We start from the raw sequence: 13,393 nt of genomic DNA on the forward strand, positions 1-13,393 counted from the left end.
GTCTCCAGACCTGAAAGGAAGCAGATTTAGCCCTACGTAACATAGCTTGCCGATGAGTTATCACAAATGCCAATCTCATACCAACAGGTCTTTCAAAAGTCGCTGGTCACTGGTCACTGGATACTCGATACTTATTTTCTGGGTCATGTAACCTATGACGTTATTATTCGTGGCTTCATGTAGTATTGAAGTAACTCTGGCATAGGAACCTCCAAGTCATTAGCACGAATATTCGCCATTGGAGCTCATCCTGAATGTTTTCAGTCAGCTGCAGTTTTGCTGTAACATACGTTGCAAAGATCGGGGGTACACAGCTAAGCGGGTTGTAACATTTTTGCAAGTATTCTGTTAATATATATATATATATATATATATATATATATATATATATATATATATATACGTGAAATATTTGTCTGACAAAAACTAAACGGCATACAAAAATGAGACAGCATTGAAAGGACGTCAGAACATTTTAGGCATATGGAAGCAGTGACGTAACTCAGCGATAGCCACTAGGAGCGCAACTGTTGCCACGACGCAGTAGGATTTTATGTTAACGCGACAACACCACAGAAGTGTTCAAGATTACAACTGAAACCAAGAAAGCAAAATTTATTTTGAATAAACTGTCTTCGAAAGCAGCTCAGAATGTAGTCATGTAGTTCGTAAAATGTAACTCGAGCACACAAAACGGATGAAAAATACGCCACAGTTTAATTAGATCAGTTATTATGATTGATATATTTAAAAATGCTAGAAATTCTCTGCCCTAATTATTGTCGCTACAAGTCGAATAGACTAACATACTTGAAAGCTGCTTGGACTAGATTTTTCGCTCACCATGAGTGCCAACTACTGCAATACAAACATGTCCATCCGTTCCACCGGCCAGGAAGTTTCGGCGGATGCATCACGCAAGTGAAATACCTAGCGTTCATCAGACCCGAACTGGGCGCTGGAAGTGCGCGTTTTATGCATGCAGTGCTCGTGATTGTGAGTTATCTCCATGGTATCATATTTTTCTGTGTCTATTAAACTTATGTGGAACTTGCAGAAGAATTAAAAGAGGTGTGAAGACCGAGTCCACATTCCATGCGTCAGATTAATAATCACTTCAGTAACCGAGGCACTTACGACAAATGAGGCGACTTGAACTTTATTGTATGATAGCATCGATTCAGAGGGGTGTGGTGATTCATACATGTTGCACACTGAGAATTCTATAACAAACCCAACCACATTCTGTAAACTTCAAATTACATGGCTACTTGCCTGAAGTCCGCATACATGACTGTCAGTGCATCAGATATTTGGGGATTAAGGCATGATAGTCTATTATTTTATTAACTTTCATTCACCACGGACCTTCGTTTTAGGCCCCTTTGCGTCTCTGCGTGCGCCTTTTAAAACAGTTATGTCCTGTTCCTCAAGATTCATTTGATACGGGGGAGTTTTGCTGTAATTTGTTTTACAGATTTCGGTTTTAGTGTGGTATACAGAGCTATCAGTTGAGAGTTATTTACCTGGTCAAAAACGTAGCCTGCTTTTATGGAACCGTTACGTTTAGCAGTGTTGAGCGTTACAAAATTTAACCTGTGGATGCTTTCCTTAGACAGTTGGATCTAGTTCACAGTTTCTGTTTTAAGATCAATTTTTATGTTATAACCCACACTTGCGTCAAAATCTCATAAACTGCCTCGGCCTCAGAGATTTACAGACGAAAACTTTGTATGCATTTTCATTTTCTTGATTCGTGTTATATGAATATTATGTCCTGCCTACCCACCCTGTCATTTTTAATTTAATCGTTTTAGAAATATTAAGGGCGGTTACAGTGATCGTGCACTGTAAGGCTTGTACGATATTTGCACTAACATTGGAATCGTGGGTTTGATCCCGTTCGAGGCATGTTTGTATGTTCACGTTTTTCTTGTGTCGTGTTGTCCTGTGTAGGTAGACATCTTACGATGGACTTTTCCCTCGCCATATTGCTTCATTTATAAAAACTGAATAAGAAGTAGGCCTAACAGTATTAAGGGAAAAGTGAGAATTATAATATTTTTAAATATGTATTTTTTTAATTTCCTTACTTTATCTTCTCGCTTTGTGTCAATATATCTTTCTTTGTTCTCGCACACCTCTCTTATGTAAGAATGAGAGACCAAGTGAACAAATAACGTTTTCTTATTCTATGGAATCTTATTCTACTGAACCTGTAACTGTTATGTTTAGCATAATAAGCAAAGAGTTTACAGTTTCTTCTGTGAAGTCATTTTCAAAAGTTTATTCATGAAAAAATAATGTTTTATATTGTCAACTGTTCTCATGTCCAGTAACTTCTGCCCCTCCCTTTAAAGAGCAACGTACTTTTGTTAGGCAAGCTAACTTGGAGAGAAGCTTAAACATGATAACCAACTTAAGTAGCTTGTGATGTTTTTGAAGGCAGCTATTCACAGGGTTTCGCATTTAGAACGTTCGAAACTTCCGTCGCGAAATATTTTTGTAAGTTTGGTAGTTAAATCAGTGTTTTATACTGAACACCATTGTCTGAAACATGTTAATTTAGAAAGCGTTACACAGTTGGTGTAATGATTAATTTACAAGAAAATGACTGGATATGTTCGTCACGACGGTTCAGTGACCTGAAAAACTGAGAAACGCCCCAGCTTCGATTTCTGTAAGACTAAGTAAAGGTGATCTTAGTAACTTCACCAGCGAATGTTTTGAATTAATTTCAGTAAGGGTGCACGCGTTGAAAATTAAGTTGTTAATATGACAATTGAAACATCTTAAATCTTAAATAAAATTCGTGTGCGGACACACTTTGTCTCAATACTGAAAATTAATCCTTTAAACCATTAAGGTGAAAGTAGAATTTATATTTATTTAAGGGCTAGTCTCTCGTACCAGTTGGTGAAATACGAAGCAAAACCCGACGAAAATGCTCAAAATCTTCTCGTTAATGTTATTATATTATGTCACATATAATCGTTCTCGTGAATTAGATCGCTTTTACTGTTTGTAGTCTCAGATACGTGTGAGGCTAGGTCAACCAGGAGAAATATATAGCTTTTGAAAGGTTGCAATTTTGTATTTTAGACGATAGACAAAGTCAGAAAAACTATTATAGACTAGCAATGCTTTCGAAATCGGCGAGCTTTACACAAATATCGTATAAGGCATAATGAGTTAAGCCTAGATGTATTTACGTATGCAATTTATGTAGAATTTTTCTTTGGATTGACTGACGAGATAGGACTAAAAAAGGTATTCGTGCCCTTACACCCTTAGTGGACCTTAAGTTGAGTTAATCTTACATATGATAACACTCGTATAATGGAAGGATAATATATCAAATTTCATCGAAATCTGCCAATCAATTAAGTTAAACATAATAGTTTATCCTTGATTAAATTGATTTTTGAAATAAACGAAAGTAAACCAAATTAAAAACTACTTGACAAAATTTTACATAGTATCAGTCCAAGTTTTATGGTGGTCAGTCCCTTGTTTTGGGGCTTTGTTAAGTACGGACAGATGGACGAACGGATATTACAAAAATAATTTTTGTTATTTTATAATGTCTCCTTCTTCGAAACGCTTAAAGAGAGAAGGGTGTTTGCTGTATTCCGTTGTATGGAGTACCACTGAAGCATGATAGTAGGAAGACATTTTATTTGTCGTTTTTCAGAGTGTTAGCCGAGCTAACACGGTTAACATGATCTCTTCGCCCCTGATAATAACAAGACCACAATCGAAATTGGTACTCCAAGGTCTTCATAACATAAGACATAAGTATCATAGAAATATATGATTTTTATTTCAAACATCTTTTTGTAAGGCTATATCCTACCTACCAAAAGGAAACAAGAAAAGTGGAGGTGCCCACATCTCCAGAGTAGTGCGTATTCCCTAAGGACGCGTTTAGAAACTTGAGGAGCTTCGCCGCAGGACTGAGAAGTAACACTGTCTGAATTTTCCTGTCACAGAGAATGTTATGATTTACGGACGATGGACGAAATGATGCGTCGTTAAACAAAGTAAGAACGGTGTAGGTTTTACCACGCGATGGCAGATGGGTGGCAGGTGGTTGGAACAGCCAACCAGATGCTCTCCTTATCATCATTTTTGTCGAATCACCGACCTAAGTAACACGGACGGAAACTTTGGCTTTCTGAGTATTATCTATTTGTTCAAAATTTCTTTTACTCGTATTCATAATATGTAAGTTCTTACTTCACATAAGTTTATCGGCTTATCCTTGGGTGTGCATTAACTGTTTTGTTTTTGAGTGTGTATGTTACAAATCAAGGATTCTGAGATGGATCGTATATTTGTTGGTTTTGACCGAGGTTTGATTCTTGACAGAAACACGAAACTCCTACCCATGACTACTACCGTTTCCTTCCCTGGGGGTAAAGCGGGTGGGACTTGAAGCTGACCACTCACCTCCATCTAGTGCCGAAGTCAAGAATCAGTGGATCTAGGTCTCCATTTCTCACCATATCTTCATGCCGCGATGCTTTATAAGCACCGGTAGCTTCAAATGATTGGAATGTACTGTTGACGTGGGTCGTTCTCTGGACCGGAATTGAACCAGAGACTTCAGAAGTACTAAACATGAATTCTAAGGACTCGCCCCCCGCGTTCGTAAAATTTATTTTTAATAATAATAATTAATAACAATGCATAGTGAATTTATTTCAGGAATACTTTTATAGCTTTCGATGCGTTAAGAAAAAGTTGAGCGAATCTGTTACGTCTGAAAAACATCATGTATACACAGCAAGTGCCAGGCTGCGAAAAAGACAAGACACGATGCTGTCTTGAGGCGTTGACGGTTCTTGACAGTATTTTTCTTTCTTGTTTTAAATTAGACTTCGTGTTTTGTGTTTCCCAAGGAGCGGACACTGATGGTGATAATGTTGAGGTCTATAACCCTGTAACGAGCGACAAGAATGGTTTCGCTTGGCTTGGGGCTTGCTTGTCTATCTGTGTTTCCCGCATCCTCGACACGGGTAGGCGATAACCGCAACCACCTGACGTTCCACGGAGTTGTTGCAAGCAGCCCCGAACGGTGCTTGGCCTAGGTACACTCTCAGCGCCGAATCATAGGTTTATCTCTGAGAAATGAATTGGGAAGGATATGGAAGGAAACGGTCGTAGCCTAATGTAAGTTACCAATATTATCCCAGCCTAGATTGACCGAAAAGCCGCTAAAACCCTGGTCTATGGATCGAAATTTAAGTCTGAGACCTCCGGAATACGATGCAGGACTGGTAATCACCCTACGTTTTGATAAATACTTAGTAGAACAGAGATAAAACAACTCAAGTATGTGATTTTGAATTGTTCGAAAGTCAGAATGAGAGGCAGAGAAAAAGGCAGTACATATTTGTGTGTGTGTGTGTTCGTTTTGCGTGTCAGTGAAATTTCACAGGCACTTTATAAAAATTAGAAGAAATTTTCTGTGGCAGGGTCGATGTCCCGCATGGATAGATACATAACCCACACGCCTGAAAGCAGGAAGGAATCGATTACTGCTTTACGTACAGTTCCATTCTCGACATATTCTAGGAAACTTAAAGAAATATAGTTCAAGAGATCTTCCTAATATGTTACAGATTCAGTTTGGAAGAAATTGATATGAAATAGTGGTTCATTTAAATTCTTTAACATAGTCTTAATTTTATCCGACTAAATAGCACTACAACAGTGGTCTTTTTGGTGTTGTTGTTGTTGTTATTACGATATAACTTGACATTTATGTGCAGCGAGGAGGTTACGTTATTAACACGATATGACTGTGATGTAAACAAATAATACAAACTAAAATTATACAAATAATAATAGTTCATTTTTATGAAAGTGTTTGCTGGCAGAAAAGAGCGTATGATGGGGAAACACTAATAAATATACCCACAGAACAAGAAAAATAAAAACGAAATTATAACAAACAAATTATAAGGTAAAGTTGACTCTAGTTCTCGATACTGAAAATAACTATAATAATATCGACAATAATTACAGCGGCAACTATGAACGATAAGTTTAAAACAGTAAATGTTTTTTCACAATATCCGGCCATTTTGTTCGGTTTGAAACAGTAATTCAGTTCACCTAGTTGCATTCAAGCTGTGGAAATCTGTGCAGATAATTATTTATACATTACTGAGAATGAGGGTTGGTACATTCCAGGGTGAATTTACATTGGTTACGTAGAAACACAAGATGGACGCTTCGCATTGATCTGTGTGGTCGGCTTCCCCCACGCCCCGCCCTGCCCCATATAACCCGTACATGGCGCCGGCGCGTCGGCGTCGCCAGAAACGACGATCTCTGTTCACACATAAAATTCTGATTCAGTCATGGCCTCCAAAGCATAATAATACCAAGATTTTTTTTTCTGCATGTGGATCAATAAAGCTTACTGAACTGTCCGTGTAGAACGGGCCTGTTGGGGGAGAGGGCCCGAGGTATTTCTCTTGTAACGATGAACAGTGCTTGCAACGTATTAGGAGTGAGAATCCATTGCGAGTACAGAGACTGGTGTATGGCATCCACGCGTCATTTCCACCAGTTATGTATTAGGGGTTTAGAAAGAGTGGATCACAACATAGTGGCCTGCACGGGCCGATAACTAAGAATTTTTACCGACTCAGCTCTAGGACCATCTGGACCGACCCAACCCGAGACCGAAGTTTGTATTAAAATATTTTACCTGTAGCCCATCTAAGCCCGACTTCCTTGTATTAAAACCCGAATTAAGCCCGATTTATTTAAAATCAGCCGTGGCTGTTGTATCATTAATACATTTTTCTTTTAACGCATAAATACCAATAATCTTGGATGAATTATTTAACAACTCTCTTAGAAAACTTCGGTTTGTTTTGGCGTTTGAGGAACGTTACTGAGATACCAGATGCCAAGTTCGTGAGGTGTTATCTAAAACTATTTCTGGGAGGGGGCAACTATGAACGTTCCCAAGAAAATAAAGTCGATGGGATTTGGGGGGGGGGGGGACTTTGTCACGAGCATAAGATGAGCGCAGCTGCGAATAACTTTTCTTTCTGTAAAGGAGGAATACCCCGAGAAAACCCGAAATGTTCTATATAACATTCGATTGCTGTAATTTGAAGGCCTATCTGTCCTGTCAGGGCCAGGCCCATGTCGACCTCTGACGTAACACACTTTTATCATGTATCTGAATCTGAAGTTATCATGACATTGAAAATATCGATTCTGGTCTTATCAGTTGTGTGGTTCCCGAACGTTGGAAAAACTGATATCGTTGTCGAAAGATCACAATCAGTGCTTTATGTTTTAACTTCTAATTGTTATTGTTCTTATTTTCAAATCTGAACCACGGTAACAAATCGAAATTTAATTCGCGAGGAAGTTAAGATTAGACTAAAATCGGGTAATGTTTGCTACCGTAAAATTCATAATAAGTTTTCTTCTTGCCCACTATCTAAAAACGTAAAGATTAAACCGGTATCCACCTACAAGACTTCGTGGTATCATTACCTAAAAGACCACAAACAAAATTTTCATTAGCACGAAAAGGTTAAATCTGTTTTTACCCAATGTTTGTTTCGGGCTTCAGGAACGCCATATAACCCACATCTACCCTTGGGAATGATCCTCATAGAATTTCTTTTGTTGGTGTCGCAGAAACATCACATCAGCTTTCTCCTTTTCTCACGGAGCACAATGTTAATGCAAGTGTAAGGCTTAAGGAGAGAGTCCGCAGTGGCGTGAGTAACAATTGTGTGGTGCGGAGGTCAGGGAAAAATTCGCGCATGGATCCCAGGCCCACAGATTCAAGGCCTACTACATCAGGGATGTAAAATACTCTCAAGGATTTCATTCGTCTTGTTCATAGTCAAACTAGAGAATGGTTTATTTCTAAAGGGTTCTGACGATGGTGGATTACGATTAAAATTGTTCATTGTCTGGACTTTTTCCACCGCTCTTGTCTAAAAGAACAATCCACGAAGATTTCTGTCTTCTGGGTTGTTGCGCTGTGTTGCGATTCATCGCCCTGATGACGGAGGCAGTATGACCTCTGAAACGTTGGTTAACATCGACCAGACTACACAGCGCAACAACCCAGAAGACAGAAATCTTCTTACTCATCGCCCTGATGACGGAGGCAGTATAACCTCTGAAACGTTGGTAAACATCGACCAGACTACACAGCGCAACAACCCAGAAGACAGAAATCTTCATACTCATCGCCCTGATGACGGAGGCAGTATGACCTCTGAAACGTTGGTAAAAATCGACCAGACTACACAGCGCAACAACCCAGAAGACAGAAATCTTCATACTCATCGCCCTGATGACGGAGGCAGTATGACCTCTGAAACGTTGGTTAACATCGACCAGACTACACAGCGCAACAACCCAGAAGACAGAAATCTTCATACTCATCGCCCTGATGACGGAGGCAGTATGACCTCTGAAACGTTGGTTAACATCGACCAGACTACACAGCGCAACAACCCAGAAGACAGAAATCTTCATACTCATCGCCCTGATGACGGAGGCAGTATAACCTCTGAAACGTTGGTAAAAATCGACCAGACTACACAGCGCAACAACCCAGAAGACAGAAATCTTCATACTCATCGCCCTGATGACGGAGGCAGTATGACCTCTGAAACGTTGGTTAACATCGACCAGACTACACAGCGCAACAACCCAGAAGACAGAAATCTTCATACTCATCGCCCTGATGACGGAGGCAGTATGACCTCTGAAACGTTGGTAAACATCGACCAGACTACACAGCGCAACAACCCAGAAGACAGAAATCTTCATACTCACCGGTGTGAAAACCTCAAATCTTACAAAAATCCACGACGTTTCGGAAACTGGCTCTGTTTCCGTCTTTAGGCGAGAGGTACCTACTCAGTTGTTTCCGTTGTATAGAGCTAGTCTCCATCCATCCAGTGATGGAGACCAGCTCTAGGTGATTGACTGTTACATAATAAGTAATTTAGTATTTAAGACAGGCATTGTTCCGGTACTGAAATTTGTGATACTCTGATGGGCTGGGCGTGTAGCTAGGTTGGAGATAAAAGGAATGTGTGCGGATGTTTTCTGTAAGAACGTCTTGGAAAACGGTTTAGCAAATAACAAAGTCCCGTGGTATACTCTCTAACTTGACCAGTTGATGGCTATTCGTGAGGCCAAGAATTCCTCCAGATTTTATGGAAACTGAATTATAAATTAATTATTTCTAATCATAGTCGTCGTCAAGGAACAAAATATTACATAAAAATTTTATATTTAAAAAATTCTTAACAATAATAATTAAATGTATATTGATCGATATTAACGTACGTGTAAGACTTTAATCAGTATTTTTTTATAAATCGTTTTCTCTTTACAATGGTAGGTGTATTTAATTATAGGCCTACGTTTGCAAATTTAACCTTTGCGCTAACTTCGCGCTATATTCTGTAATAAACATTAATTTATCGATCTACGTTTCGGCGTCTTCTGCATTTAGATGGTAACGTTCAGAGTAAATCAGATACAACAATCATTAGCAAACTGCGAATTTCAAGAATCGACTGCTGTGGCCAGTTCTGCCAACAGTTATGTAATTGGTTTTGTGTAACCTCTGTTTTTCTTGTATATACTATAAAAAAAATCCTGTGACTTCCGCACCAGGAGGTCTAATTGGTGCTGGGAGCTAGGTTGCAGTGGCATGTGAAACCAGTTCACCATTCTTGTGACACTTCTTAATCTTTTATGTCTAATGTAGGAAACGTGTGCTTTTGTAGGGACATACTGTGTCGTTGCTTTTATGAACTCGTTTAGGTTTTGATCAGTGTCGCAAATCGCATAATACCCAGTATCCGGCAATCCCTGAGGCCTGACAACTGGGATGTGTTTTCATAAACATAATAGGTATTGGTATTGCTGTCTCTGCTATCCAGGGCACCGCGGAACATCGGTTGCGCATCGCTGCCATAGTACATGATCATATATAATTTTTTGGAACGTGCAGAAATTACTGTAAAATTATTATTTTCATTTTTCCAACGACTTGTATCCGACAGTTATTACCTGGTACACTTAAATTTTACGGTAAGATTTACAGTCAATAGAATATGTGGCACTTGTCAGTCAATCAGCAGACATAAATCGAGTTTTTTATTTAAATTCTTTGCAATGAAGAAAATAAATGAGCTGGTAGTAGCAGGTAACAAATTAACAAATAATTTCGAGCGCCCGAATGTGACCTGCGGGTTGCTAATAGGGCAACACTGTTTAAGCTATTGTATCTTAACAAGGTACCGGCTATTTTAGTTCAGATCCGCTGGTTAAACAGTGTGTCACAGCGTCGAAAATTGTACACTTGTATTTTGTACTCACTGATGATTCAACGTTCCATCTGTCTTATGAATAACTAACTGCTGCATGGTATGGTGTCTTCGTGAGCAGCTGATAGTTGCACAAACATTTTTCATCCTACTTGAAGTTACGTCACAGTGTTCGGGATATTTCCACACCATAACCTAATCTGAGTGAGTTCAGTCCAGTCCGGTTAACTTCATAACATATTTCTTTCATCTACAGTTGGGATCCAAGTCATCTGTGTCCCTTGCGTTAATATGAAGACTACATTTTATTCTGTATTTTGGAGCTTTATCTTCGTTATCATAACCAGGTCCCATTGTAGTCTGGTATTTACATACAGGTGTCGGATAATATTTCAGGCCTAAATAGCCATAGAATCTGATGCATAAGTAAGCCCTCCCTGTTCTCAAATGAATATTCTCAATCTGTCTTCTTCTCTCGGAATGAAATACCAACTTACATTCAAATAAAACAAGTTATATCGTTCAAAATGGCTGTATTCTATGTTTTTGCACTGTGTAGTCTGGTAGAAGATTACCGACGATTCAGAGATGCTTTATCAGAGCGATGATAATCGCCCAGATGATGAAGACGGCATTGGCACACTTCTATAGACAAGGGGCGGTTCTCCAATTTGGGGGTTGGGCGGAGTTGTATCAACCAACAACTCTAAAATATCGGAATGTTACGCAATGTGACAAAAGGCCTCGGACTTGATCCTTTGACAGGTTCTGGATAGCGTCCAGCAGAGAATTTATGGAAAAAATAATGAAATGTCTTGGTTCCATAAAGGGCGGAAAATTGTTGGACGAACTGAGAGACCATACGCGTCTCAAGGACTCCTCTCCTTAGAGTCAGTCGTTAATGAGACGAGGGGATGCAAATTCTGTGCTGCGTATCACATGCCTTCTTAGGCTGGTCATGCACAGACCAGGTGAATGATTCTGGTTTCATATAATAAGTTTTTATTTCTTACGATCAACACGCAGGAAATTTTTGAGGTTCTCAAAAGATGTTATTCTGTGTTGTGACGCCATGTAGACTCGCACATACCATCATTTCGGAGAAACATACTGTCTTTATCTTTATGGCTGAAGATGGCAGCCTTCCCAACGAAACTAAAAGTGCTTTAAAAAAGTCTGACTCACTTCTGTGTTAACAACGATTGCGCAACATCGTTTCACCTAGCTTACAATTTAAGAGAATGTCATTTTCGATTAAACCATAGTTCCCAGTTTTTGAAACCGATTATGCAGCGAGTTTCCTATTTGCATGACCCGCCCTAATTTTGTCAAAGAAAGTTGAATCTCTTGAAACTCAGCATAGGATTCGGTATCTTAACAATTTAGAAACACCAGGGGCTTCGGTAGATTGCACCATAAGGCGGAAAAGGAAATAACATTGCGTCATGTTACGATTAACATAACGTAACATAACTTTTGTAGTGGTACAAGAATACAAGACACAGAGGATTCAAGCAAAACATACGTCAAAGAGAAAGAACTCAGGAAGGGACGCAAGTAAGAATTGTTAGAAATTAAAAACGAACTTAATAACATAGATATAACTTTAAACATGCCAGATGTAACAGCGTAACAAAAATTGGAAACGAGAAACCATCTGATTAGACACGTGTACCTGTTTCGAATAGCAACTTACGTCAGTAGTACTATCCGAAGCAATTGAATACAGCTCGTCTCTAACCGGATTCGCCAATGTTTTGTAACAAACCGTTTGATGGTATTACTCAGAATTTGCCTGAAGACACTTCTGAGTTCAGGTAAACTTGTCTGGAATCGAACCAGAGTCCTTCCCGGTACTATGCGATCTGACCCAACGCTTTGTGATGGATCTGTACATCGAGGAATGTCTGCAACGAGAGCTTGTATTCTTTCTGCCTTCCATGATTGTAACACTAGTCGATCTTGGTCATTTCATAATTATAGTGCTTTTGCTACACCGTGATTTCTGACGGAAGTGGCATCAACTTCCTTAAGATTCTCTCTTTAAGTTCACTCATGTGGCAGCAGGACACTTAGGAGACAGATTAATAATTGACATTTTAATTTCTCACGGTGACGAGTATGAAGATGGCTTGTCTTCTGGGATGTTATGCCGTGTCGTCTGGTAGAAACTGACCGACATTTCAAAGGTGCTTACAGCACTTACCGTCACCCTGATTATGGTGGCAGCAGCGACCTCAGAAACGCTAGTAAACTTCCTCCAGACTACACGGCGCAACAACTCAGAAGACAGTCATCTTCGTACTCACCACCGTGAGAACCCCGAATCCTACTTCGTTTTCCTTTACTCGATATTAAATTGTTGTTAGATCTGCTTAAAGCAACAAATTTATAATGCACAAAACATGCCTTCTATTCTAAGAAGATGTACACAAAAATAAGTGTTAATCGTAGGACCTGACGTTAGAAAGAAAACACAAATACTATTTTAAAGTTTTGGGAACACAAGATTAGTGTCGTCGAATTAACATGAAGAATAATGGAGACAGAAGTTCAGGATTCTTCTGTGTTAAGTGTTTATTATTTTGCTGTGTTCGGGCTTTGCATTTGCCTTGTTCTTTGTTCCAGTGGAGCTGAAGGCATCGACTGCCGTGGCATCCAGTCGTACCTTCGATAGTAATTGCGATGGCCTGCCTCGTCAAGGAGACTTACTTGCCCGAGGCGGGAAAACAGTGATTCATCCACCTGTGTGTGTCGACTGCATCAATAAGGTATGTTCGCTTCTTACAATTCTGATATTGTTAAGAGTCCTTCAGAGTCCTTTAGGATCCTTACTACAGACCTACTACAAGGTCGTTCCAGCTATCCTATTGTAAGTGTGAACAAATTTTAATGGCACGAACAAATTTGTTCCACGTTGTCATACATGTGCACCGTTTAAAGATTATATCCAGTAAATGTGGTAAGATTTTAGGTTCTTATGGCGGCAAGTAAGTATTATAGAAAACGGGAAACGTATAACAATCGCCATTTTATATTAAACAGGCGCC

At 39.4% G+C, this 13,393-nt stretch overlaps 1 long non-coding RNA gene across 1 annotated transcript in view; it reads left to right on the forward strand.

The window, feature by feature from the left end:
- LOC110828900 (uncharacterized) overlaps window positions 1-13,393 on the forward strand; it is an 85,274-nt gene that overhangs the window by 38,009 nt on the left and 33,872 nt on the right. The window contains exon 3 of the long non-coding RNA XR_015537084.1: window positions 12,972-13,114. This is a non-coding gene — a long non-coding RNA (uncharacterized LOC110828900). The remainder of the gene's footprint in view (window positions 1-12,971; window positions 13,115-13,393) is intronic.

The sequence above is a fragment of the Zootermopsis nevadensis genome, unplaced genomic scaffold (assembly GCF_977971745.1).
Source record: "Zootermopsis nevadensis isolate Lab colony 2312 unplaced genomic scaffold, Znev_1.0 Znev_ptg000025l, whole genome shotgun sequence".
Lineage (NCBI taxonomy): Eukaryota > Metazoa > Arthropoda > Insecta > Blattodea > Termopsidae > Zootermopsis > Zootermopsis nevadensis.